Below are 27,292 nucleotides of genomic sequence, written 5' to 3'. Positions count from 1 at the left end.
CAACTGACTTAGACAACCCCTCAAGGCACCTTAGCTACTATCTTCCTATATCCGTTTCTTCTTCTAGGACCAGGTAGGCTGTAAGCTCTGCTTAGGAAGCTGCCCTATAGTGTTCCTTGTGGTCTCAGTGAATTGTATGGACATTAAGGAGTTTTGTTTTTAATTGCAGAGACCATCGTGTATTTCAGGCTTTCTTTCTGTTTTGGGCTGTTGGTGGATAAGTGGTGCTGTGGTGGGGACTGGAGGGGGAGGAGTGGATCTAAGTGATATGGCAGCAGGAACAGGCTGACAGCCTTATGTCTGCACTGAAAAGTTTTCTGTTTTCTGTCTTCCTCCTCTGCATGCCTACTGTGCAGCTCAGAAAGAATAAAAGAATAGAGGGAGGACAGTAGCCTCTGAGTTGGGGCTGAATGCTTGAGAATGTGGGAGGTAATGTGAGAAAGAGAATGGAGAGATTGGCTGTTAAAAATCTGTAAAATGAAATATTAGAAGCATTGCACCTATTGATTTCTAATCTACCCCTAGGGACAAATTAATCTTGATGAGATTTCCCTGTCAGTTTAGGGAACCTCATGGAAATCATACAAATAGAATCAGCAAGTTACAATTAAATAGGAGGCCTCAGGAACATCTGTTTTGTAGTCCTCTATGTTTAAATACTTTTTATCTATTTGTATTACTGAGACAGGGACCATGGGCTTAGACAGAATAGGGTGAGGGCCTCCAGAAAAAGCAAGGCAGGATATTTACAGTCAGAGCAATGTAACTACATGCAAGGAAACCCCCTATCAAAACTCTGTGTTAAACATTAAGCTCTAGAGTCATTCTTCAGTGAGATCAGTTAATATTCCCTAGATAAAGAAGAGTAGCACATGTTTTTATTATGCTAATCATTTGTAATCATGTGTAAGTTTCACTTTAGTATGCTAAAAGGCCCAGGCCTATGTGCTGTCTTTCCTCCTTCAGATCTGATGAAGTGATTTGCAAACTGAGCAACTAATTTAGCATGCAGACCCAGTTGTAAACAACATAGTAAAATGCAGGAAGGATGCCACATTAAAGATAAGTTTGCATTTTAACACCCAGGAAGTTTAACAAGTAAGATTCTTAACTTACTCTTTAGCAAACAGACCATACCTCAGTACACCTTGGGGGCTGGGCAGGCAGCCTTTTGATATGCTCCCAGACCAAAACACCGGTATCCCAGAGAGAAATCAAGGCAGGAAATTCCTTATGTTAAGTTAATTTGTAATATTCAGGGACCACTTAACAAGTCCACACCCCTAAGCTTTTTTTTCATGTTCCCAAATATCCTCAACTGCCTATAAAACCCCTAGACAATGCACCACTACGGGCTCTCTTGTCCCCTCCTGGCTCACGGCAGGTGCTGTCTGTCCTTTCACTGTCTCTCTCAATAAAAGTCTCCCTGGCTCTCCTACCTTGACTGATTGCTAAGTTCATTCTTCGACTCTGCAAACAAGAACCGCAGCATCATTTTGGCATTATTTCATGCTTATTATATGTTATAACAGATATCACAGGATCCTGACTTATTCATCTTTTCATTCCCAGCATCTAGAATGACGTCTTGCAAATAATAGGTACATGATATGTTTGAAGAGAGAAAAATACAAGGAAGGTTAGGAAAAGGAAAAGAAAGGGCAGGAATGAAGGAAGACAGGAAGTCAGGCAGTTAAAAAAGAAGGTAGGAAAGGAGAGAAGGAGGGAAAATTCAGGCTAGTGCTTATTTTTATAGCTGCTGTAAATGACTGCAGACAAATTCTCTCCTTAAAGAGCTCTAGGAAAGAGTATCATATAATCTTTCCCAGTAATATATTTCAGAGAGTAACAACTATTTGAGCAGAGATGTTATGAAGACCATAGATCCTTATATAACCTGATCTTTACTCTGGAAGAGCAAGTTTTAGGAATATAAGAAATGTATTAAAGAGAAGGTAATCAGATTAATTTTAGACAGTACATATATTTTAAAAAAGCTATTTTCAGTGGTTAGGGGGAAAAAAAGGTAATGTGATCTAAACAAACATTTTGCATAATGCAATTGAAATGCTATTGGATTATTCATCAAAAGGCTTTTCAAAGTACAAAAATGAACTTTTCACCTACTTTTAATTCCCTGGTACATTATATGAAGGAGACCATTGCACTTTTGTTAAATTAAAACACCTTTCGAAATTTTCTTAGCCTCTCGAGGTTGATGAATTATTTATTGTTAAGCAATTTACTTGCCAGAAGGAGACATTCTAATGAGATTTTGGAAGCTAACTAGGAAAAGTCTCATGATTTTGAAAGGAAGTAGTCACACCCATTGAGAAATAGTTTATTCAAATTCAACAATTAGCTCAACAATGTGCCATTTTTCACAGAGATCACTAACTACAGGTTTTAAGGAGAAGCAGCCCTGCTATTTCTATCAGCACTCCGAAAGAATCTTTCTAAAAAGTTTGATATCGTAAATATATGCTAGAGATTAAATGCTGATGAGAAAGCACAATTCCTTCAAGAATATGCTCATTCAAACTAAGATGTCAAGATTTTAATTATGAAGAAAAATATGCTGCCTAACTCAAGTTCCCTTTGACACTAGGGCAGAGTTAATATGTTCTCGATTTTCGTAGTGTTTATTTCTAGATTGACTGAGCAAAGAGCAAAATGAATGGGTTCAAAAATATCTTAGCAAACTCTATAATGTTTATACCTTTAAAGGTTCAAGTGGAATGCAAATATCTACTTATAACTCCTCTTCCTTTCCTATCTTAAAGGAGAGTCTTGATTTGAGGCTTTTCTAGGACATGTGACTCCTAGCTATATGTAAATTTTATATATGGATACTTCAAGCACCCCAGCAGTGCTAGGTATACAGGTGGCATTCAGTAATTGTTTTTGAGCTAAAATTAATAGTTAGCAGTCGAGAGGAATTGAATGAGTTAGTGGATGATGACCCTTGAGTAATGCCCCTATTGTTGCCTGTCACAGTTACTCAATATGCATTAGCATGGAATATGGAAAATTCGGTCTTGTTCTTGGAGTCTGTTCATCTGTTCATAGAAACAAAAAAGTTTCTCTCTTTAAATTCGGTGAGCACCCCAATTCCAGGAACCATTAATGTATACTGTATAAAGCAAATAGTATTTAATGAATGAAAACTGAATACACAGGTAGCCTCTATGCCAGCCAAGAGCCTACTTTTCTTAAGTGGAGATTCTTGGATATAACTTCTTTACATTCATTGAAGAAAATAAATAGTAAGTCATCATTTTCATAATGGAGAATAGTCTATTTCATTTTCTTGGAACCTAAAGATTGTTCAAATGATTGTCCTCACGCTTTCCAATAAAAAAATTGGAAGGGATTAAATATGGAATGTTTCAGTTTAAAGTGATTTCTGTTTTTAAGGAGTAACAGCCAATTATATATAAACTATGAGGATGTGTAAAGGAATGCAGGAAACACCCTAGAGCGAGAAAACACCCAGTTTCCATAGAAAATACTTGAGGCTAACATCCCTGACCCCTGCCCTAAGCTAGATAACTAGGAGTGGGCAACCCTAAGGGGGACGAAAGTCGTGATAAGACGTTAAGGAATGCTTGTGCAAAGGTCAGGCAAGTGGCGGGTCCCCGTTTCAACTTTATTGGTTAAAGTATGGGATGTGTTTTAAATTCATTGGTTATGGTAATATGTGGGCTTTGGTGCAACGGCTGTGAAAATCCTATTTATTTCTATACCTAAAGTTGCTTGGGGGTCGACAGCTCGGACTCGACCTGCGTGTCAGGGGAGGTGCTGTCGGCCCCAGCTAGCTGGCTGAATAAAGACTTTGCTTGGATTTACATCTCCGTGCCTGTGTGGTTTGTTCTCTGGAGAAGCCCCGGAGTCCCAAACCCTAACATTTTGGGGGCTCGTCCGGGATCCGAGCGACTTCCTGGAGAACAACGGACGGCTGGAGGCAAGGTCTGATTGTCTGGACAGGGCAGTGTAATTCGAGGTTCGCCCCCTCATGTCTGCATAAATCCAGTATAAAGCGGGAGTCGCCATCCCGTGTCTGGTCTCGGGTTAGTGATCCCGAGTAAGGAAGTCCGGGTTGGTAGTCCCAGCCCCCAGGTTAGTGACCCTGGGTGAAGCCCAGGTAACCAATCCTGGCCCTAAGGTCCGAGTGATTCGGCCTTAGGAAGGGAAGTCCGAGCGGCAGGAACCTGGCGCCCGAGGAGGAAAGAATCGAGCTCGTCACCCTGTGGCAGTCCGAGTGGACGCCTTTCGGGAGAATCACGAGAGTCTTTGAGGATCCTGAAAGTGGTGAGTATGGTGCACGCCAGAGTGAGAGAAGGACCAGTCCAAGCGAGTGCGATCAAATGTGGTGTGTGTGTTTGGTGTTATTGTTGATTGTTTTATTGTGCATTGGTTTATATTTCTTTTTGCGCTTTTCCCTTTAAGTTTTTCTTACTCTGAGGCTCTCCTGTTCATGTTCTCTCCGTTCCTCCTTTCTGCCACTAAATCATTCCCCTGCGGGCATGGATCAGGCAATTAAGGGCCATTAGGGCGCCCGCCGCTGGAAGACTCCCATGACAGGATAAGGGGGTCACAGCCGCGAATCCCAGATAAATTCGCGTCCCCCGCAGAAGAAAAACTGTGCAACGACAGGCACCCGTCCACAAGCACATACACCAGTCATCATCTTGTTTAAAGTGGCACTTCTACTTTTCGCCTTTTGTCTTCCTTGCATTATTTACCATGGGCCAGACTCAGGCTACTCCTAAAGGTCTGATCCTTTCCCACTTTCCGAAGGTCAAGGAACAGGCCCTAAACATGAGTCTTAGTATCAAGAAAAGTAAGCTTGATACCTTTTTTTCAGCCGAGTGGCCCTCCTTTGGAGTAGGCTGGCCGACCCAGGGGTCTCTTTCCCTGGACCTTATTGGCAAGGTCAAAGCCGTCATCTCCCGGCCAGTCCCTGAGGGCCACCCTGACCAGCTTCCCTATATTCTTGTCTGGGAAAATTTGGCCAAGAATCCCCCTTCCTGGATGAGGCCTTTTTTGGTGGGGAAATTTCACACTGACCCACTAAAAACCTCCGTCTTAGTTGCCCAGGAAGATCTAAAACCCCCTGATCATAGGGCCAGAAACCCTGTGTGCCTGAGTGCGCCGCCTGTTCTCTCTGACAGTTCCCCCCTCTACCCCCCTCTGCCGATTGAGCGGCCACCCCCGTATGCAGGAGAAGGGGGTGAAGCTGCTGGAGGGGTAGAGAATGAGGTTGGGGAGCCCAGCAGGGATCTGGTGGCCACAGCTTCCCCAGACTCTTCAGCAGGAGAAGGCAGGAGGCCGGAAAGAGCTTCCTCACGCTCTCCCGCCCTGGCTCCACGCTGGGCGCCAGGTAGAGCGGGAGGAATGCAGTTGAGGCCTCGAGGGGCAAGGGAGCAAGAAAGGGATGCCCCCTCCTCCACCTCAGAAGAAGCAGTGCCGGTTCTGCCCATGCGTGCCATTGGTGCAGGCGGTCCGGGCGGAGCTCAGCAATATCAATATTGGCCCTTTTCATCTAGTGACCTTTATAATTGGAGGACTCAGAACTCTCCCTTCTCGGAAGACCCCAAGTGTCTTATAGGTCTGTTAGAGTCCATTATGTTCACCCATTGTCCCACATGGGATGACTGCCAGCAGTTGCTCGGCACCCTCTTCACAATGGAAAAGCGAGAGCGCATCCTCAATGAAGCCAGGAAAAATGTCCTCGGAGGAAATGGAAGACCTACTACCCTCCAGCCCATCATTGACGAGGCGTTTCCACTTACACGCCCAAACTGGGACTTCGGGACTGCAGAAGGTAGGGAGCGTCTCCGGGTCTACCACCAGACTCTGATGACTGGTCTCCAGGCGGCCACCAGACGGCCCACTAACCTAGCTAAGGTAAAAACTATTGTTCAGGGAGAAAAGGAAAGCCCGGCCACGTATCTGGAGAGGCTGTTTGATGCTTACAGGCAATATACCCCCGTAAACCCAGAGGCAGAGGAACACAAATCAGCTGTAGTCCTCTTATTCATCAACCAGGCAGCCCCCGATATCCGGAGGAAACTCCACAAGCGGGATGACTTAGGAGAGATCTCTATTAGAGAAATGCTGCAGCAAGCGGAGAAAGTCTTCAATGGTAGAGAGACTCCGGAAGATAGGGAAGAAAGGCTGAAGAAAGAGAAATGGGAAGTGCAGGAGAGAAATAGGAAAGAAGACAGAGAATTTCAGAAGAGGGAGAACAAGAAGCAGAGAGAGGAGATGGCTAGGATATTCTTAGCTGGAGTAAAGGGGAGCCCTAGATCTCCTCAAAGAAAGGGACCCCGCCCATCCCGGCTAGGACGAGATCAGTGCGCCCTGTGTAAGGGACATGGGCACTGGAAAAGAGAGTGCCCCAAAAGGAAGGAGCAAGGAGGAGGGAACCCTGTTAAGACCCTACACCTAGGAGAGGAGAATTGACGGGGACGGAACTTGGCACCCCTCCCCGAGTCCTGGGTAACCGTGTGTGTGGAGAGGACTCCTATTGGGTTCATGGTAGATACGGGGGCACAGTATTCAGTTCTCAACCAAGCCCATGGTCCCCTAAACCCAGGACACACAAGTGTAGTCCAGGGAGTAACAGGGTCCAAGAAGTGTGCCTGGACTACTAATAGAAAAGTGGACCTAAGAAGACATCAGGTCTCTCACTCATTCCTGGTTCTACCCGAAAGCCCCGCACCGTTACTGGGCAGAGACTTATTGACCAAGGTCGGGGCGCGCGTTCATTTTGAACCCGAAGGGATAAAGATCATGGACAGAGAAGGGCAGTCCCTACAACCGGTGCATGTGCTAACCCTATCCCTAGCCGATGAGCATCGCCTGTTTCAGGCAGATCAAGAAAAGGGGGGCCAGGAAGAAATAGACTCTTGGTTGAAGAAGTTCCCTTCTGCATGGGCCAAAACCGGAGGAATTGGTCTCACCAAACATCTGCCCCCAGTTGTTGTTCAGCTCAAAGCCGCGGCCCTGCCCATCTGAGTCCGGCAGTATCCAATACCGGAAGAGGCTAGGAAAGGGATAGCACCCCATATCCACAGACTGTTAGAGGCTGGAGTCCTTAAATCCTGCCAATCTGCATGGAATATGCCCCTGCTTCCAGTAAGGAAGCCTGGCGGCAGAGAATACCGACCGGTGGAAGACTTGCGAAAGGTTAATGAAAAGATCGAAGACATCCACCCCACAGTGCCCAACCCTTACACCTTGCTCAGCCACCTGCCACCCTCACATGTGTGGTATACTACTCTGGACCTGAAAGATGCCTTCTTCAGTATCCCCCTTTCTGAAGTTAGTCAGCCTTTGTTTGCCTTTGAGTGGCAGGAACCAGGGGGAGGAAGAAACGGGCAGCTTACCTGGACTAGATTGCCACAGGGTTTCAAAAACTTTCCAACTTTATTCAACGAAGCCCTAAGCCAGGACCTGGAGCCCTTTTGCAGGAGCCACCCCTGCGTGACATTGCTGCAGTATGTGGATGACTTGTTGCTGGCCACAGAAACCCGTGAGGAGTGCGAAGAAGCCACAGGGAACTTGTTGGCTGAACTGGGCGAACTGGGATATCGAGCCAGCGCCAAGAAAGCCCACATCTGTCAAAGGTCAGTGATCTACCTGGGGTACAAAATATCTAACGGAGCCAGGTGGCTAACGCCGGCCATGAAACGAACTATTCTGACTATCCCCGTCCCTTTCTCACCCCGGGGAGTGAGGGAATTTCTTGGCTCAGCCGGGTTCTGCAGGCTCTGGATTCCAGGGTACGCAGAAATAGCCCGACCGCTATATGAGGCGACCAAAGAAGGGCAGGGCTGGCAATGGACTCAAGAACAACAAGAGGCTTTTGACAGACTAAAGGAAGCTCTCCTCTGGGCCCCCACCTTATCTTTGCCAGACCCAGAAAAACCCTTCATCCTGTTTGTAGATGAAAAGAAAGGAGTGGCTAAAGGAGTCTTGGCTCAGCAGCTAGGCCCATGGAAAAGACCTGTGGCCTGTTTGTCCAAGCGACTAGACCCCGTGGCCTCTGGATGGCCACCTTGTCTGCGTATCCTAGCAGCCATTGCTCTACTGGTAAAAGAGGCAGACAAGCTCACTTTTGGCCAGAACTTGAGAGTAACAGCCCCACATACTATGGAGGGGATCCTCAGACATCCTCCAGGAAAATGGATGACGAATACAAGACTCACCCACTACCAAGGGCTCCTACTAGATTCTCCACGAATTGCCTTCTCCGACCCTGTTACCTTAAATCCTGCCACCCTTCTGCCGGACCCAGATCTGTCGGCCCCCATCCATGACTGTAGAGACATCCTCTCCGGAATTATCCAGATGTGAGCAGACTTGAAGGACACACCATTACCAAACTGTGAGCTAAATTGGTACACAGATGGGAGCAGCTTTGTGCAGGAGGGAGTCAGGAGAGCAGGGGCAGCAGTGGTGACCCACGAGGGGGAAGTAGTCTGGAGCGCAGCCCTGCCCCCTGGCACCTCAGCACAGAAGGCGGAACTTATTGCTCTTGCTGAGGCCCTGGAGAGACCAGAAGGCAAGTGGGCCAACATCTACACAGATAGCAGATATTCCTTTGGCACTGTCCATGTCCACGGTGCCATTTACCGGGAAAGAGGATTCCGCTCCGCAGGAGGAAAGGAACTGAGGAATCTACAAGAAGTCCAAAGATTACTAGCTGCTATCGAAAAACCGAAGGCAGTAGCAGTTATACATATACCGGGCCACCAATCAAAGAAGACGCCTGAGGCCATCGGCAACAAACATGCTGATGCGGAAGCTAGGAGGGTGGCCCTCTCAGACTCCCTTGTACTTGCAGCCCTCGAGGTACCCATACCTGAACTGCCCGCCTTGCCACCCAAACCTGAGTATTCCCCTCAGGATTTTGAGTGGATTAGGAAACAAGTCTCAGGTAAAGTGTTTGAGGAGAGAAATTGGAGTAGGGACCAAGAAGGTAGATTGATCCTGCCAGAAGCATTAGGACAGTACATGCTTGCCAATCTGCATAAGTCCACCCATCTAGGCTGGAAAAAACTGCTCAGCCTTTTCCAGTCTGCGCAGTTGGTGTTTCCCCACCAGAATGAGGCAGCTCGTCAGATCACGAGAGAATGCAGCAGCTGTGCAATGCTGAAACCAGCCCCAAGAGGGCCCCACCCGACAGGTACTCGGGAAAGGGGGAGGGCTCCCGGGAGGAGCTGGGAAATAGACTTCACCGAAGTAAAACCAGGGAAGTATGGGTACAAGTATTTGCTAGTTATGGTAGATACCTTCTCAGGGTGGGTGGAGGCTTTTCCAACCAAGCATGAGACAAGCCAGGTAGTAGCAAAAAGATTAATTGAAGAAATTATCCCCCGATATGGGGTCCCTGAAGCCATATGTTCAGATAACGGCCCAGCTTTCGTTAGCAAGATCCTGCAGGGACTGGCCCAGGCTTTGGGGGTAGATTGGAAGTTACATTGTGCTTATAACCCACAAAGCTCTGGGCAGGTAGAGAGAATGAATCGGACCTTGAAGGAGACCCTTTCTAAATTAGTATTAGAGACTGGTGGGGACTGGGTGACCCTCCTTCCCTTACCCATCTTCTGCACTCGAAACTCCCCCTATGTACATGGTTTAACTCCATTTGAGATAATGTATGGGGCTCCTCCACCCATAACTCGGCGAGTACAGCTTTCCGGGGCAGGGGACCCAGCCCCTGACTACCTGAATGTGTTGCAAGCTCTCGCTAAAATGCAACAGGAAATCTGGCCCCTGATTAGAGCATATTATGAGGGTGGGAAGATTCCGTGCCTGGAACATGGCATAGTCCCAGGGGACATGGTGTGGGTCAAGAGACACCGAGTGAGGACACTCGAGCCTGGGTGGAAGGGACCTTACGTTGTATTGTTTACCACCCCCACTGCCCTCAAGGTAGATGGTATCGCTCCCTGGGTGCATCACGCCCACGTTCGGAAGGTCCTGCCTCATAAGGATCCAGGAGCCCGCGAGGAAGAGTGGAAGGTGCAGCAGCATCCTGTGAATCCTCTAAAACTACACCCAAGCCGAAGATGAAGGGGATCCTGCTGATAAGCACCTTAATATGGACTTTCGAGGGAACCACATCTGTGAAGCTGATTCCAGAACCCGCAGGAAGACTGGGTTTGGGTCCATCCGGGTTAGATAACCCCTTGTGGGAGATGGTGCAGGCAGTAGCAGAAACTCTGAACCACACCACTCCCTCCTTCACTGATCCCTGTTGGTTATGCTACCCAGGTTCACCCCCCTTCTATGAGGCAGTCGGGATAAATGGCTCCTACACTATCAACGACTCCTATCCCACTCCTTGGGACAGGGGACCGAGGGGACTTACGATCGCTCAGGTCTCAATCGCTGGTACATGTGTGGGCACAGTCCCTACAGCCCAGAGTCAGTTATGCTCCTCCTATAATAACACCACGTGGGAGCCGGGACAGTGGATTATACCCTCCTCAGGTTGGTGGCTCTGTTCAAAGACAGGCCTCACCCCGGCCCTATCCACCCTTGTGTTCAATGCTAGCAGTGAGTTTTGTGTGCTCGTGGCCATTCTACCTCGCCTAATATATCATTCTCATGAATCCCTCCTTTCTTTTTGGGAAGAAGTGCCGAGCCCCCACCGGAGAAAGAGGGAGCCTGTTACTGCCCTGACAATTGGAGCCCTCTTCTCCCTAAGGATAGCAGGGGCAGGCACTGGGGTCGCAGCCCTTGTAACTCGGGAACAAGGGCTCACAGCCCTGAGGCTGGCAATTGATAGGGACCGAGAACAACTCCGACAGACAATGTCAGACCTGGAGCAATCCCTCACTTCCTTGTCGGAGGTGGTTCTACAGAACCGAAGAGGCCTGGACCTCCTGTTCTTCAGAGAAGGTGGGCTGTGCACAGCCTTAAAAGAAGAATGTTGTTTCTATGTAGACAAAACAGGTGCAGTAAGAGACTCCCTGGCCAAACTGAAGAAAGATCTAGATAAGAGACATAGAGAATATGAAAGTAGCGAAGGATGGTTTGAGTCTTGGTTCAAATACAAACCTTGGTTCGCTACCCTCCTCTCGGCCATTGCAGGGCCACTGGTCATCCTGCTGTTGCTGTTTATGATTGGCCCATGCATAATTAACAGGCTTGTTAGGTTTGTGCAGGAAAGGATTGACACTGTCCAACTTTTAGTCCTTTGTCAAAGGTATCAGGCCCTAGATGCCACTGTGGAAGATTCCTCAGTTTAGCCAAGAAAAGGGGGGAATGTAAAGGAATGTAGGAAACACCCTAGAGTGAGAGCCACCCAGTTTCCATAGAAAATACTTGAGGCTAACATCCCTGACCCCTGCCCTAAGCTAGATAACTAGGAGTGGGCAACCCTAAGGGGGACGAAAGTCGTGATAAGACGTTAAGGAATGCTTGTGCAAAGGTCAGGCAAGTGGCGGGTCCCCGTTTCAACTTTATTGGTTAAAGTATGGGATGTGTTTTAAATTCATTGGTTATGGTAATGTGTGGGCTTTGGTGCAACGGCTGTGAAAATCCTATTTATTTCTATACCTAAAGTTGCTTGGGGGTCGACAGCTCGGACTCGACCTGCGTGTCAGGGGAGGTGCTGTCGGCCCCAGCTAGCTGGCTGAATAAAGACTTTGCTTGGATTTACATCTCCATGCCTGTGTGGTTTGTTCTCTGGAGAAGCCCCGGAGTCCCGAACCCTAACAGATGGAAATCTCACCACACTGGTATCTTTGCATGATGCTTTTGAGTCCTTTTCTGGCAAGACTTCATACAGGTGGAAACATATCAGCTTTGAGATACTTCAGTTCATAATTGTCCTAGATGGGGTTCAAATTAAGCCTACCTAACTGATTGCTATTGTGTAGCAAATGGTGTTATATCTATCACATGTTGGCCTATCAGTAGCAATATTAGTGACTACTCAACAGATGGCATGGAATCGCAAGCAGGCTAATATCGGTTATTGGAACTGAATTGACCGGAAAATGCTGTTTGAAATGGGTTTAGTTTATACTTTGGGAAGTATGTACAGACACAGTCTCACCTCTATTGGCCAGTTAAGTGTTTTAAGAAAATTAAAAATTAAAAAAAAAAAACTTTAACCATGGGAATGGTAAGGTTGTTCATCCATGCAGAGGAAATAGAACAAAATAAAAGGACAAATGTTACAGTTGGAAAGGGCAATGGAGAGAATTTATATGTAGTTGACCTCCTTCACTTCATAAGTCACCAAAATGAATTCTTGGAGGACAAATGACTTGCCAAACAACCTGTGACTGAACAGAGCTGGGGCTTCAGTTCTGGACTTCACTTAACTTATCCACAATAGGATACCTGAGCATAGCCCCAGGCATCTGGATTATTGAAAGAATTACATGAAATTGAATGTGAGATATTTAGTCCTGCTGGGAAAATGGAGCCATTTTTCAATATTCTAATGCTAACGGTGATGGTGGGGACAAAAGGAAAGGAAAAAATGGTGTGATTCAACCTAGCTGAAGCAGGTGGTGGAAAAGAAGTGACTTTTAACACAACTCTTAGGACTGACAGTGGTGTACACAGCTGAGAGTATGGTATCCAATGAAGAAAAGGTTTAAGTTCAAAATTACGCTACATGTTGTTTAATGCCGTATAGTGATGAATAAAGAATTGCATGGAAATAGTAGACACCCAATTCAGGATTTTGGTTAATTTAAGGGTGAGAGAGGGTGACTTCTTTTGGGAGGGGTAGCTGGAATATTTTATTTTAGTATTAACAAAAAATAAAAATATTTCATTTTAAACTGGCTATATTATTCTTTAAGCCTGTGTGTATTTATATATTTCATAATAATTTTTAAAGATTGTGCTAGAGCAATGTGTAAGATGTAGTTTTAAACTTCATGCATACCTATGCTCATATACATCCCTTTTCCCATCCCACCACCCAAACACTGGTTTAAGACACTAAGGTATGATATTAATATTATTTCAGTTGTCAAAATGTAATATTTCACATATGGGCCTGGTGTTCAGCCTATTAATGGCCTCCACAGCATGTGTCAACACTGTCCCACTTCTGCTGGGACGCTGGCCCTCCTGGCCCACACACTCAGCACCTTGTACAAACTCAGATGAGCACACCACCATGCTTATCTGCTTGCCTGTCTTCCTTTCTTAATGGGGAGGAGAATCCATTCTACTATGTTCAAACCCCTTCTGGTATAAACGCTAGAAATTCTAAAAGCTTTGGATTACCTTAGCAGACAATATTTACAACACACTCCTGGTCATTTCAATACGTCTATAGTTAAGTAATAGAGTGGTGAATGCAGTCACAAAAAAACTGTCTTTTTTAGTACAAGTAATAAGTCAAGGATTAACTTATTAATCCTTGGATGGGTATATGTTTTCATTTTCCCTGATATCTCAGTCCTCTGACCTCATAAAGCTGTATTGAATTAGTGTTGTAAGATGCTGACCACCTATCAAGGATACCACTCAGCCCTTCCACCTAAGTTTTTCATGCCAAGAACAGAGGCTGCTCCCTGTCCTCATTACCTGGCCCCTATTATATTTGAGCCATTGGAGGGGAAAAAATGAAATTTACTTAGGAGCACTCAATTATCCATCCAGGTTTAAAGATGTTATAATGCAGATTCCTATCTCAAAAATCTTATAGGAGGAGTTATCATAAAGTGTGAAATTATGTGAAGGCAAATGGCACTGCATTGCCTTCCTGTACAGCACTGTGGTGGGCTGACTTCTCAGGAAACATCAGAGGTGCACAGGCGGGGATGAAAGTGGAGGCTGAGTTCATACCATGTCATGAAGAAAAAACCTAGTTACCAGAATAAAGCTGTCACAAAACAGACAGCAAACCTGATCTCCTATTTTCTGTATCTCTTCTCTCAAATCTAGCACTGGAGCATGTGTCGTGAGGCAAGCAAGTATCAAATGAAGAGAAAGCTAGTTTAAAATTTTTACTATAGTACCATAAAGTATGTCCAGTGGCAGGATTAGATGTTACAAACTCTGGAAATTCCCAGAAGTACATGTTCTGCTTTGAAATTATCCACTTAAAAAGTACTTATAGGGTTTCAACTCTCTGATTAGCCCCCGCTACTAGCCTTGATGTTAACAAAAAACCATAGGTGCCCTCATTTCCACTCTGTTAGTCTCCATATGCCATTTGTATGGAGACAATTTTCAGTGGAGACATTCCTCTTTTACGATCCCATATTATTTTGGCTCAGCAGCCTGTGGCATCATAAAAGTCATTACTCAAAACAACTGGTAGCTAAACCACAGAGGCACAGGCTTTTGCATATTGCCAGTTGGTATGGACAGTGAAGAACTTGGGCTGACATGGACTTCTTATGGGATTACGCTGGACAGAATATCTCAGCTACATACCCGCTAGTATCTCTTTGGCTTGAAAGTTGGGAGTTTTGTTCAAGGAGCAGTAAGCTCTGAGAATGAGTCTAGTATCATCCTCTGGTTTCTTTAATGTCACCTCAGCATAGTTCTCAGCATTATTCATGTTCTTATATTCACATATTGTTAATAAAGGAAAGAACATTTGTTAATAGCTGAGTCCAGATCCCTGAGAAGCTTCTCAAGCTATAGGTTGGTTTTCCAGTTGTACATGTAGGGACTGTGAAAGAGCTTCGTAATGAATTTATGAGGGATGGCTTGGACAATGTAGGATGGAGATTTTTACTTTAAAAAATGGACTTTTTTTATTTTAAAATTTGCCTGTTTGTTGTGAACTACCAATTTTTCTCTTTCAGTTTCTATCTTTTTCCTATCGATTCAAAGATTTACAAGTGTGCTTATTACTTGGTAGCTGTGACTAAACACTAAAACGCATATACTAATTTAATCTAGCCACAGTAATATATTTCAGTTCTCATAAAAATCTCATGAAGATTGTGACATTATCATCACCATTTTACAAATTAAATTGATTCAGGGAGGTTAAACAAGTTATTTAGAAACCCACTACACTTATGTAAGGTGTTGGATTGTAGCTAAAGGAATCTAACTTTTGTTTGGTTGAAATTTGCAGCCTTTAAAGCAACTAGATATTTGTTCAGTCAAATATCCCTCTACATGTTTAGTTCTTCTTTTTTCTTTTTCTTTTTCTTCCTAATGGAAATAGAATTAAGTGGTGAGTAAAAAATAGAATGGATAATTTGAGAGCTCTATTTTCTCTCCAGTTTCTGTCTGTACATGTAAAATTCTGTGTCTAAATTTCTTTTCAATTAATATTAAAACATAAGTATTTTCCATATTGTCCTAAAAAATTTTGTAAGCATCATTTTGATGATATTCCTCCAAATAGTTATAATGCCAGATACCTATCCATTCTTCTATTCTGCAAATGTAAATAGTTTTGAATTTTTCTCTAGCACAAATAATGGTATAATAAATATCTTAGTGGCTAATGTTTCTTACGTATTTATTACTGCTTCCTTAGAACAGATCCACAGAAGTGGAGTGAATGGGTCAAGGGGTATGAATATTTTTAAAACAATTAATACATATACTAAACAATTTTCCTGTATACTATAAAAATAATATGTGGTGTGAATTAGTGTGTTGTTATCTGTACAATCACAAAGTGATAAAAAAAATCACAAATAATGTCAGTACATTCCAGTTTAACAAATAGAATCCAATATTGGTCGATGAATGAAGCCTATGAACTATTTCTGTGATAATTAAGAGGTAGAAAAAGATACTTTAAAAAATAGCTAAAATTATTCTTAATAGATACTTGCTTCAGATGCCTATAACATTGCCTGGGGACCTATTTTTATTCAACTGACTCTGTACCAAATTGATAAATAAATATAAATTAATGTAGTCTAATAATAAAAAGAGTCCTTGAAGAAATTTCTTCAAAGATGACATGTGCCAAGATAGAAATAAATTTGGAAACTTAGAGGATGTCTCAATAAAATGCAAATAAGCAACCAAGATTACTCAGCCATAAAAAAAGAATGAAATATTGCCATTTGCTACAACATTGATAGGCCTAGAAATATTATGCTAAGTGAAGTAAGACAGAGAAAGATAAATACCATATGATTTGACTTACATGTCTAATCTAAAAAGCAAAACAAACGAACAAACAAACAGAACAGAGAGTCAAACACAGAGAACAGACTAGTGGTTGCTATAGGGGAGAGGGGTGGAGGCATAGCTGAAATAGGTGAAGGGGAAAAATAATTAGAATGATATCTTGATCCAGGTGATAGTTACGTGAGTGTATATCCATGTCAAAATTCATCAAGCTGTGGACTAAGATTTGTGCATTTTATTGCATGTTCCTCAACAAAAAATTACTGGAAAAAATAGATTTTTTTCATCATCCATTTTGTCATCCATACTATATTAATATAATCTGATATCAAAATATATTAAACTGTCTAATCTTCTAGAGTTTAAATAATGGCTTTCATGCTATTATCACATTTAATCTTTAAAAATATATTGAAATTTAGGAGCTTATAGAGAGGTTAAGAGTCCTGGTCATGGTGACACAACCAGAAAGAGGTAGATTTGAACCTAAATCTTCTACAGATATTCTTTCCACCATGTCATGGATGCAAGAGCTTATGATGGAGAACTCAAAGATGAGTTAGGCATGGAGTGCCCAAGAAGTATACAGTCCACAGGCAAGACCACTAACCTTGATTCAGAGTAGAAATTGGAAGTACCATCAGAGAAACACAAATACCTTGCAATGGGAAGATATAGGAGTGCGAGCTGAATCCCATCTCGGGGAGGAAGAATGTCTTCATGGATTGGCAAATGAGTAGGACTTTTAGGATGCTAAGAATTTGGATGTTTGGATTGTAGGGGAAGATTATTTTAAATCAAAGAAAGCACATAGACAAGCACAGAGCTTGAGTTGAGGATCAAGGAATAGCAAGTGGCTTAGTTTGGCAGGATCTTGAATGGGTGTAGTGCATAATATCGTTGAAAAGGTCAGTTGGGGCCAGATTGTGAAGGAACCTGAAATTCCAGACTAAGGCATTCAGATTTATTGCAGAGACAGTGATCACTGAGGATGGAAGTTTTCTCAGTGGAACATGCAGCAGCTGAGCAGGGGCTATGATGTGTGGACTGTGGCCATGGCACTCATAGCCCCCATTTTTTTCAAATCAAACATGTGTGCACCTGTTTCTTTGGCTGATGTCAGGAAATCCTTTGATATTTCCCCAGGGTAATATTTCCTTGTACACCTCCAAAAGGGAAGCTGAAGGTCCTATGAGCATTTCCAAGAAATGGGCTGTCCCAGGGCAATGAGCCCTGACTTCTGCCTGACCAAATAGGTCTGCTTTGAGCAGGGTGTGCACTACACACATTCAGTTGATAGCAATGGAAAAAGCAGATATTCCATCCGCCAATGATAAAACACATAAAATCACACAGGAATGTACAGTATGCTGGTTGGAACTACATAGGCGTTTGCCTCAACCAGGGAGAAAAAACTTGCCTATTTATGTCCCCTGGTAAGGACATTAGTAAGGAAAAGCTTTGATGTTTAAGCAATCATATAATTGACTCTACTGTTGGATCCAGAAGACCAGGGCTGGTTTCAGGAATGCACACTGAACATTTTTAATAGCACTATGAATAAATGGAGGTGTGGGTGAAAAATGCTAAACAGACTATTATCTGTGCAATATTCTGATTACGCAGATTTTGAACTTTACTTCTCAAAAGGTGCATTGCCAGCGTTACTGAGTTTAGGTTTTAGGTACTATATCCCTGGGAATCTACAAACAACATAGAATCTCAATTGCGATGGTCAGAATATTTAGCATGTTTTGAGAGGACAGGGTAGATTGAAAGGGTTTAGATGACTCCAGAGGACACATCTGTCCTCAGATTTTATGATTAAAGTTAGAGCCAATTTCTTATCCTTTTACTCAACCCCATATATCTAACGAATTTGCCCAATGTTATCAATTCATCTTTGACAAAGCTACAGCCTCGGATCCTTTCTGTCACCAGCTTACTCCAAGAATTCATCGCCTTCTTCTTGGATTAGTGTAATAGTTTCCTAACTGATTTTCCTGCCTCCTGTCTCCTCTTTCTCTTATCCAATCTGCAAACTACCTCCTTTTTCCCCCCTATCCAACCTGCAACTATTCCAAACTAACATTCTTAAAATACTACTCTTGCTCTGTCACTCATCTGTTCATACCACCTCATGATTCCCCACTGCCTAACAACAGCTGGGCCTTTAAGGTGCTCCTGATTAACTACACCAAGTAGCCAATACTCCTCCATTCCAGTATCTATCAACACACACCCTGCACTGTGCCACACTATTCACATTTTTCCATTTCATGTTTTTCTGAGATTTCTCCCCCTGTCCCATTCCATCCTCTACCCTTCCTCTTTACCAGCCTAATTCTCAATTTTTCCATCCTTACTCCAGTCCACATTGGCTTTCAAGTTTTCAGAATGCCTTTCAAAATTTATGTCTGATCTCCTAACTCTAGCACTAAATTGTGGATGGCCTTTTTTGATTATTTAACCACTTTACGTCTGAGTATTGTTCCTAATGCAGTGTTATGTGCCATTAAGGCAAGGATCATTTGTGGTTCCACATTTGTAACCTCCAGTGTTCAGCAGTTATATCAAGTGATTTCAAAATAAATGTTTTTTAAATGAATAGAATTATTTTCACACAGACAAGGTACATAAGTGGTAAAAAAAAAAAAAGTCTAATTTATTTATCTCAAAACCAGAGAAATGATTTAGAAATAAGATAAATAGTAATAGCTAACAAATAAGTCATTGCTTATTTGTTCCGGGCATGCTTTTATGAACATTTGATGCATGATTTTATTTGCTATCTTTAGCAACCTGGTGAGGTAAGTACCAATATTATTCTAATTGAATAGAGAATGAAACTGAGACTTTTAGGGGTTAAGAAATTTGTCCAAAGTCACAGAGCTGATGAATGGTGTTTAAGCATATGTTATTAAGCTTTGAAACCATATTCTTAATTACTGCCTGCTGTGGTCTGAATGTTTATGTCCCCCCCAAATCCATAGGTTGAAATCTTAACCCCCAAGGTGATGGTATTAAAAGGTGGAGATTTTGGTAAATAATAAGGCTCAGAACTGTGAGAAATAAATGCCTGTTGTTAATAAATCACTCAATCTGTGTTATTTTGTTATACCAGCATGAACAGACTAAGACACTCCTATAAGTCTGGATTTCTTAGAGGGGCATGAATTCTCCATCTGTTGTTTATTAAGACAAATACATATTTTATGGTAAAATATATAATTATTTTACTCTTGATGATATTTTACCAAGCTAAAATCTGAGACAATTGGTACCAGAATAAAAAACAGCTCTACTCATATAAAGAAAACATGGGGGAAAACAATCTTAAAGAAAACAAATATACCATGTTTGGTATTTGGAAAAAAAGTCATAAAATAATGTCAAGACACATTAATATAAGCTTGTCATTTAGGCATTGTGATTTATGTTTTCTAGTCTAAACACATTGCATTATTACTTATAACCAATAACTGTTATTTTAAAAAAGGACTATTATTTCTCTGACTTTAACCATAATTTGGCCTTCATTGGAAATTTTGTGTTTGGTGGCTGATAGCTGAAATAAGTTGTAAAGATAATAAAGTTAGAAAAAAGTTTCTAAATTTAGAAGTATTTCTCTTAAACCATATTGCAGAATTTTATAAGAAACAAGGCTGTCCAGCTGGTCTAAATTTTCAGTGAAAACAAATAAAACAAGTAAGAGGAAAATGGATATTCTTCCAGCAGGAGGGTTTCAGGCAATAAGTTTTGTGAGTCTGGGAACAAACATCCTTCTGATTGAGAATTATGGTTGCATAAAGTCAGTGTTTAATATACAATGTCTTATATGAATGTTACTTAAGAACCTTAGTGGGAGCCCCACCCTTCCCGTAGGAGTATCTGTGTGATCCTTCACTAACAGAGAAATTTGGAAAGTAGTTAGGACTGGCGACCAAAATCTCCTTAGGACATCAGTCACCTCTGTGTATGGTCTTTGGGCTGAAGGCTGAGAGGAAACAGGGCGTTAATGGGTGTCCAAAATGGGAGAGTGGGCTTAGAGGGGAAAGACTGTTCTTGTACTCTAGCAAAAGACTTCCTACAACTCTATAAACAGTTTCGGATGATGATTAGCTCTACCAGCAAGGCCACATGAGTAGCTTGGGAGTCTAGAGCTTTGGAACCAACTGTAACAAAAACTGATGAATAACCCATTTATTAAGTCAGCCACTCAAAAAAAGAGCTTGTATCCAATACCTTTATAAGCCAAGCACTCCACTAGGCACAGAGGTTATAAAAAATATTTTACAATTGTAACCTTTGCCTTCAAGGGAGTCAGCATGGTTTTGAACCAATAATTTGTTTCAGAAGAGAAGTGGGTTGGCATGAATATAGGACTCTTAGGGCTTTCGCAGACCATGGAGAAGTGACAGAAATAAGGGCTGCAAGGTTGCTTGACAAATTTCCCTTCATTTTCCCAAATTCATTCCAGCTAGGTATTTCAAGGGGAAAGCAAAGATGCTTATTCACTTAATTCAGTTTAAACAAGAGTCATTTAATCCTAATGGCCAAGGGAAGAGTGAACTGAGACAAATCAGCTTTATATCTGAGGCTCCTCAAAGGGCCTGCAGTAAGAAGTGAGTTCTAACCCAAGAAAACCAGAACTGGGGTTGTGTCTATACTCTGCAGTATATACATCTGGACCATCACTTTACAAAGGATTGAAATCTTTTATTAATCCATTAGTGAAACTACTTTCCCTAAGAAAAATTAATAAGATAAAGAAGAAGGGGTGTCAGGGCCATTTCAAATTACAAGGATTAGTTTGCTTCCTATTCTGTCTTCTTATCACATCACCTTTATTCTAGTCCTCTGCTACAATTCGCAAAACCGAGCTGTGAAAAGCACTTCTCCATTGCTCCCATTGAAACGAAGCAGAGAAGAATGGCCAGATTCCTGAAAAACATAAGTATTCTAAGTGCTTTCTCTTCTAAGGGAGGACCTTTAGGAGGACAGTTAGGAAAGGGATATTGGAATAATTGTAATCATAAAGGAGCGGCTATTTAGTTACTGCTTGTTATGTGTCAGATGCAGTACTGGGTATATTTCATATTCATCTCAAAACACATTTTGAGGGTATAGGTCTTAGATTCTAGGTACAGATTTTCTAGCCTCTCCCTCTAGAACCTCCCTTTGCCTTCTGCTGCAGAGCTCACAAGGACGTGTCTCACTGGCTTCCTCACTGTGAGATAAACTCCTTCAGAAAAGAAGCTGCCCTTTTTTTAAAGTTTTGCCTTCCTTAAGTGGAGGGTTTTTTCAAGGTTTACTCTGTAGAGTTCTCGCAACAGAATAATGGGGGATTCATTGAAAGTCTAGATTATTGGTCCCCACCTAAGGTTTTCCCAGTTAAATCTCAGGAGATAGAGCTCAGTGAATCATATTTTAAACCAGCTTCTTAAGTGGGTCTTGTGTTGACTAAAACTCGGGGCTCTGTCTTAGACACGGAGCAGTGGCAACATGTGAAAACATTTTTGTTCATCACAGCTCAGCCAGGGGTGGGTGCCACTGGCATCTAGAGGGTGGAGGCCAGGGACACTGTTCCACCCTCATGATGCACAAGACAGTCCGCAGTGTGAGAATTATTAGGCTCAAAATGTCAGTGGTGCTGGAACCGGGGCAGAGAGCAAACTGCATCCTGTGTGTGTAGGCCATCAGTAAATAGCTCTTGAATAAATGAGTTTGTGGTAAAGCAGGTTGAAAAAAGCAAAGCTGGTGCTCTTAATGAGGACTCAGCTGCCTTCCTTCTGGGACATTCCTGGTGGGGCCAATTCAGTTTTGTACCTGCTGAGCTGTGGGGTCATGGAGGCCCAGGACCTCCAAGGCCCATCCACTATCATTCCAGTGGCTGTACATAGGCACACTTAGCAATCTCTGTATGAGAGAAATCTTGTTTTCTTTTGAACTTTTCACATCATTACAGTTTTCTCACTTTAGTTCTTTACATGGTTTCTTAAATTTTAAAACCACCTATGATGATTTCCCTCGGGTAATCTCAGTATTCCTGGGATGGGAGGAGATGAGTCGACTCAAAGTAGCCCCGTAGTTTGCTGGCGGCCATGCTGCTGATCAGTGTCCTCCTTGGGATTAGAGTCTTATTTTCTTCCACACACAAACCACAAAGCCACATTGCCCCTAAATATTTATTTTGATATCTTTGGTCCTTCATTTGAAAATGGACTCTTCTGATATCTAGCATATGCTTGAAATGTCCCTTTGTTTATCTTTCTGATTGCTCAGTCCTAAACAAATCATCACCCATTATACCAATGCAGCATTTCCTGTGTCTGAGAGAGGATGTGCTAGATGGTCTCTATGGAAGAAGTCGGGGATCAACTCATGTTAACAGTGGTCTATTTAGAACCTTATATCTGATGATTTTAGTGTGGGGGTTATTTTCAAATGTAGTCTATATAGGACTTTTGGTTATGTTGTATTAATACAATAAGCAAAGTTATTTTCATAAGAATAAACTCTCAGAGATACTAAAACCAAAGACAAAAATCAAGTAAAGGAGATTTGGGTAGACTCGCTTCTGACTCTTCCACTACAATTTCCCTCTCTTGATTTTGTTTTGAGTTAAGAAGTCCCCAGCGAGGCGGCTCTGTTGAGGTTGTCTGGCATTTGGATAATGCTTTGACTCTATGATCATAAAGAATGAGGATTCAATTACAGTTTTCCATCTTAAAATAAATTCTTACTTTAAAAAAAAAGATTTATTTTTGCTGAAACTTTTTAGGATATAACTAAAATGTTATGACATATTATAGATTCTCCACAAGTCCTGTGAAAAATTTGGACAAGACTGTTATTTTCCTTTTTTTTTTTTTTTTTTTTACTGTTTGAGAAATTCAGCTCTAGTCTATTCAGTTTAGGAGTAAAAATGAGTTTAAAAGACTGGAAAGTATTTAATAGCATATAAAAACATTTTTCTTGGGTGGTCTCCCCATACCTCATCTATTTTCCTTTTCCTCATCACCTATATTTTCAGATATGTTTTAGTTATCAAATAAATTAAGGGGAAATAGCTTCTTCTTTAAAACTCTATTTAAAGAGAGGAGAAGGGAGAAACACAAAGGTTAATTAATAAGGGTATTGTGACTTTTCTCTTCAGCACTAGTACAAGGCTAACTTTCACTGCTGTCTTATGAAATGAATCAAGATTGAAAAGTTCAAATGTTAGACTTCCCTGTGGAGCTGGCTTCATGAGGACCCGAGAGTTGGCATCAGCGGAGTGGCCGAAGGGCGTTCATGTTTCTGTCTGGTCTGTGGTGGACTGCCGAGATGGCTACTTGAGTCAAAGAAAACTCCTCAGACCAAAATTTAACCTGCACCTCAGAAGTTCAGTGACCTAAGGTGAAGAACTTTGCTTCAAGTATCTGCTGACTTCCCCTACTTTTCACCAACCCCTCTCCCCAAATTGCCTCCTTAAAGCTAAACAAACAAAAAGGGCAAAACACCAGACTTCTCAACAAAAGGCATTTTGTTCTCTACTCAACTGTTGTGTACAATATATAAAGATGCAGTCATGGCAGAAGGAAACTTACATTAAATTAACATCCCCCAAAGCAACTTAAAATCAATGGATGTGTTTTCCTCCAGAGAGATCCATAATTTCCTTGGCTCAGCACAGCAGAAAATAACAGAGTATCATAGACAGTTTTGTGAGTTGACTACAGTTCAGCTTCACATATGCTGTAAATCTCTGTAATGGCAAGTAACCATCAGCGGCCCACCAAGCCATTTAGCAATTTAAATGGTTCACACCAGAACTTCTAAATAGATTAGAACAAGTGTTCATTGCTCTCTCTCACTCTGAAATGACCAAAAGACAAAAGTAATAGCTTAGAGATTTAAGCTTGTGTCCATAGAACAGGGCTGCCAGAAAAAATACAGGGCACCCAGCTAAATTTGAATTCAGACAAGCAATGACATACTTATACTAAAAAATTGTTATTTATATAAAATTCAAATTTAGCTAGGTGTTCTGTATTTTTTTGTGTGTGTGCTAAGTCTGGCAACCCTAAGACTTCCAATTTTATAAATCTTGTTAGTAACTACTAAAATAGTTGGATATAAATGTATTTGATTTTAAAAACTGTGCAAGGTATATGAAACAAGAAAAATTAAGTGCAACTGCTAGGAGGTACAATCTGTGCAAAGATAACTATGAATAATAATAATGATAATAAAAGAGGTGGGTTTTCCTAAACCTGAGACATACTTAATACATCTCATACAGTTTGGTCTTCTTGGTGCGTAATTATGATGCTTGAGGTCATTAGCAGCCAGTTGTCCAGAGATTATTCAAGAGAAACAAACATTAAGTTCCTTTGATGCCATTGTAGGCACTGGTTAGTTAACCTAAATTTGACCAAAGCAGAATCATTTGATAGCTGCAACTAAATAGTTATTCTCTGAAAACGTGTACATCCCAGAATAACATTCTAATGTTATCGGTTGTCAATAATCATAGAGTTGTGGTTAATATAGGATTTTGTTTCAAATACCAGCTCTACCATATGTTAGTTGAATGAATTGGACAGGTTATTTAAGTCTCAGCTTCTTCATTTATAAAATGAAAGTAAAGCCATAATTCTCAATAAGCTGTTGTGATATTGTTATTAAATGAGATAATGAAATTAGAACAGTGACAGACACAACAATTATTAAGCTATGCACTCCCTGTTTACCAAGACTCATTAGGTCCTGTTCATCAGTGCCAAGCACAGTGCTTGAGACCTTTGTTTATACTCATGTTTATACAACATTGCTTCTATAAACAACAGTAGTAGTAGAGGTAGTCCCTAATAATTCACTAGAGTAGATGATCAATTCAGAATACTAATATTTTAAAAAATAGAATTATATTTTGTGTGTCACTGCAGGTTTTGGGTTTCTGGAAGTGTAGAAGCAATTTTTTAAAACAGATACATATTATTTTAGGGAAATCATGAATAGACTCTTGAGTTACCCTACTGTAAAATGGGCAGCAGTCCACTGGGTGGTATTTGAGGTCATCTGAAACCTGAAGGTAGTTGCTCCAAGTTTAAATACTTTGTGTTTATTCACTAGTGAAATTACCATGTCTTTCTGCATTTTACTGTGCCTTTGAAAAATTAATATGATTATATAAAACAGATTTTGGTCAAACTATGGATAAACCTCGTATGATGTTGTTTAAGATGAAATAATAAAGAGCTCAAGAAATACTCTATTAAGTACTATTACTCTTCTGTGTACAGACCACAGCCCATTAGTTAAGAAGGGTTGTGCCTTCCTTTGGAGGAAATGAATATTCCAACCTATGACTTACTAGGACAGGAGATGAGAGTTTTAAAGTGGGGAAAAGAGGACACTCTGTTCTGTAAGATTGAATTGCAAGACTAGACTTGAAGACATGGAAATGTCCAAAACCCAAATACCATCGGGGCTAAAGCTGGTGGAGATTAATCTGGTAAGTACTGTATGGAAGTTGCTTGGGATCTAGGTGGGGACCTTTAAGTTGTGTTCAGTTCTTATAAAATTTAAATGTACCCACTACTTTTGGCATGTGAAACACTGAAACCTGTATTTCTGCTGTTCCTTTAGCATTCAATAAGATCTTATAAACACTGCAGTAAAGAGCGAAGCCCATTTTGAGAATTAACCGAGGGATCTGTGTTCCTGCTTGGAGAACACTGAGATGGGGAAAGAGAGCAGCCCAGAGAATCAAGTTCTGAGACAACATGATATGACCTGTGAGAGCAGAGGTTGGGAACCCAGATAGCTGGCAGAACTGAAAAGACCACTAAGTTGGATTTATAGAACATATAAGAATTCCACAGAGATTCCCAGAGATCATTTGGAAAGGGAAACACTCCATAGGACTTCCTGAAATCTATTTGGATGTTAAAAGAAATGTAATTTTATTTTTGCATCACAAGCTTGTGAGATCTGAGGATCTGTTCATCTTGCAATCAGAAAGCTTAGAGCTGAAAGTATGGCTTAATTATAAGAATAATCTCATCCAGAATTCCTAAAATGATTAGAAGCTACCAGGTAGGGAAGTCCAAGTGTGACACCTTCCCTTATAAATGCTTTCTTTCCTGTCTTTTAATCTCTATTATTATAAAAACTTTGTGTGTATTGTACTAAAGGGATCTGATTTGCAGGTAAGATGGGTTTGGATACCTGGGCAGTAGCCTGGAGGGTGGCGTACCAGGAGTCTGCTCCTGAGAAAATGGAGTTGCTCACAAGCTTGGCCCCACATTAAAACAAGAGTTGGGAAGAGTAATTCTGGATATAATCATTTTGTTACTTGTAGAGTGACCAGTTCTGCCTCCATGAATATGTGTCTAAGTCTTACAGGGAGAAGTGTAAGTGAAATCTAAAAAAAAAAGTTGTTTTGTCGACAGTCCTGCATAGAGAGAAGCAGCACTCACTTGGTCCTCTCCTAAAAAAGGTTAGACTCCATGACCTTCATCCCCTGAGGGTTCTGGAGCCATCTGTCCACTGGGAGACTTCGTGCCCTGTGGGATGGCTTTGGAGTCTGGCAGTAGAGAAGAATGGGTGCAGAGGGAAGAGCTATGAAATGCAGCAAAAGGCACCCATGGCACAGAAATGCACAGGAGGCGCAGAAGGGCCTGAAGTGCAGCAATTCCCAGTGTGAGAAGTGACAAAGTGCTCTCCTTGATTAAACTTAATCAGTCTCCGCTAGCCCTGTAGGCTCGAACTGGGCATCTGTCCTTGTAGGGCCTGCAGCGTCCAGCTGTAGCAAGGATCGTGCTAAGTCAGTTTTACAAGAACCCCCTCCCTTCAATATCTGATCACTCTAGATATCTGATTAAACTCCTCATGCCTTACCCCTGGCACCTGCTCAGCCTGGCCTGCCTTTAGCAAGAAGCTTGTCAAGTTGATTAGAAGGAATCCCCCCTTAACACTGAGGTTTACTCATATTAATATTTTATCCAAGCAATATTTCATCCTGCTCCTTGACTATAAATCCCCACTTGTCCGTGTTGTATTCAGAATTGAGCCTAGATCTATACTGATGGTCCCTGTGTGAGAAGCAGTGCGAGCAAAGGCAGCCCCGTGTTCTGAGTGTGTGCTGAAGCAGCTGGCTGCGGGGCTGTGAGCACGTATCTGACTTCCCCTGTTGAGT

The sequence above is a fragment of the Manis pentadactyla genome, chromosome 5, assembly GCF_030020395.1.
Source record: "Manis pentadactyla isolate mManPen7 chromosome 5, mManPen7.hap1, whole genome shotgun sequence".
In the NCBI taxonomy this organism is placed as follows: domain Eukaryota; kingdom Metazoa; phylum Chordata; class Mammalia; order Pholidota; family Manidae; genus Manis; species Manis pentadactyla.
Note: the sequence above shows the minus strand (reverse complement) of the source record.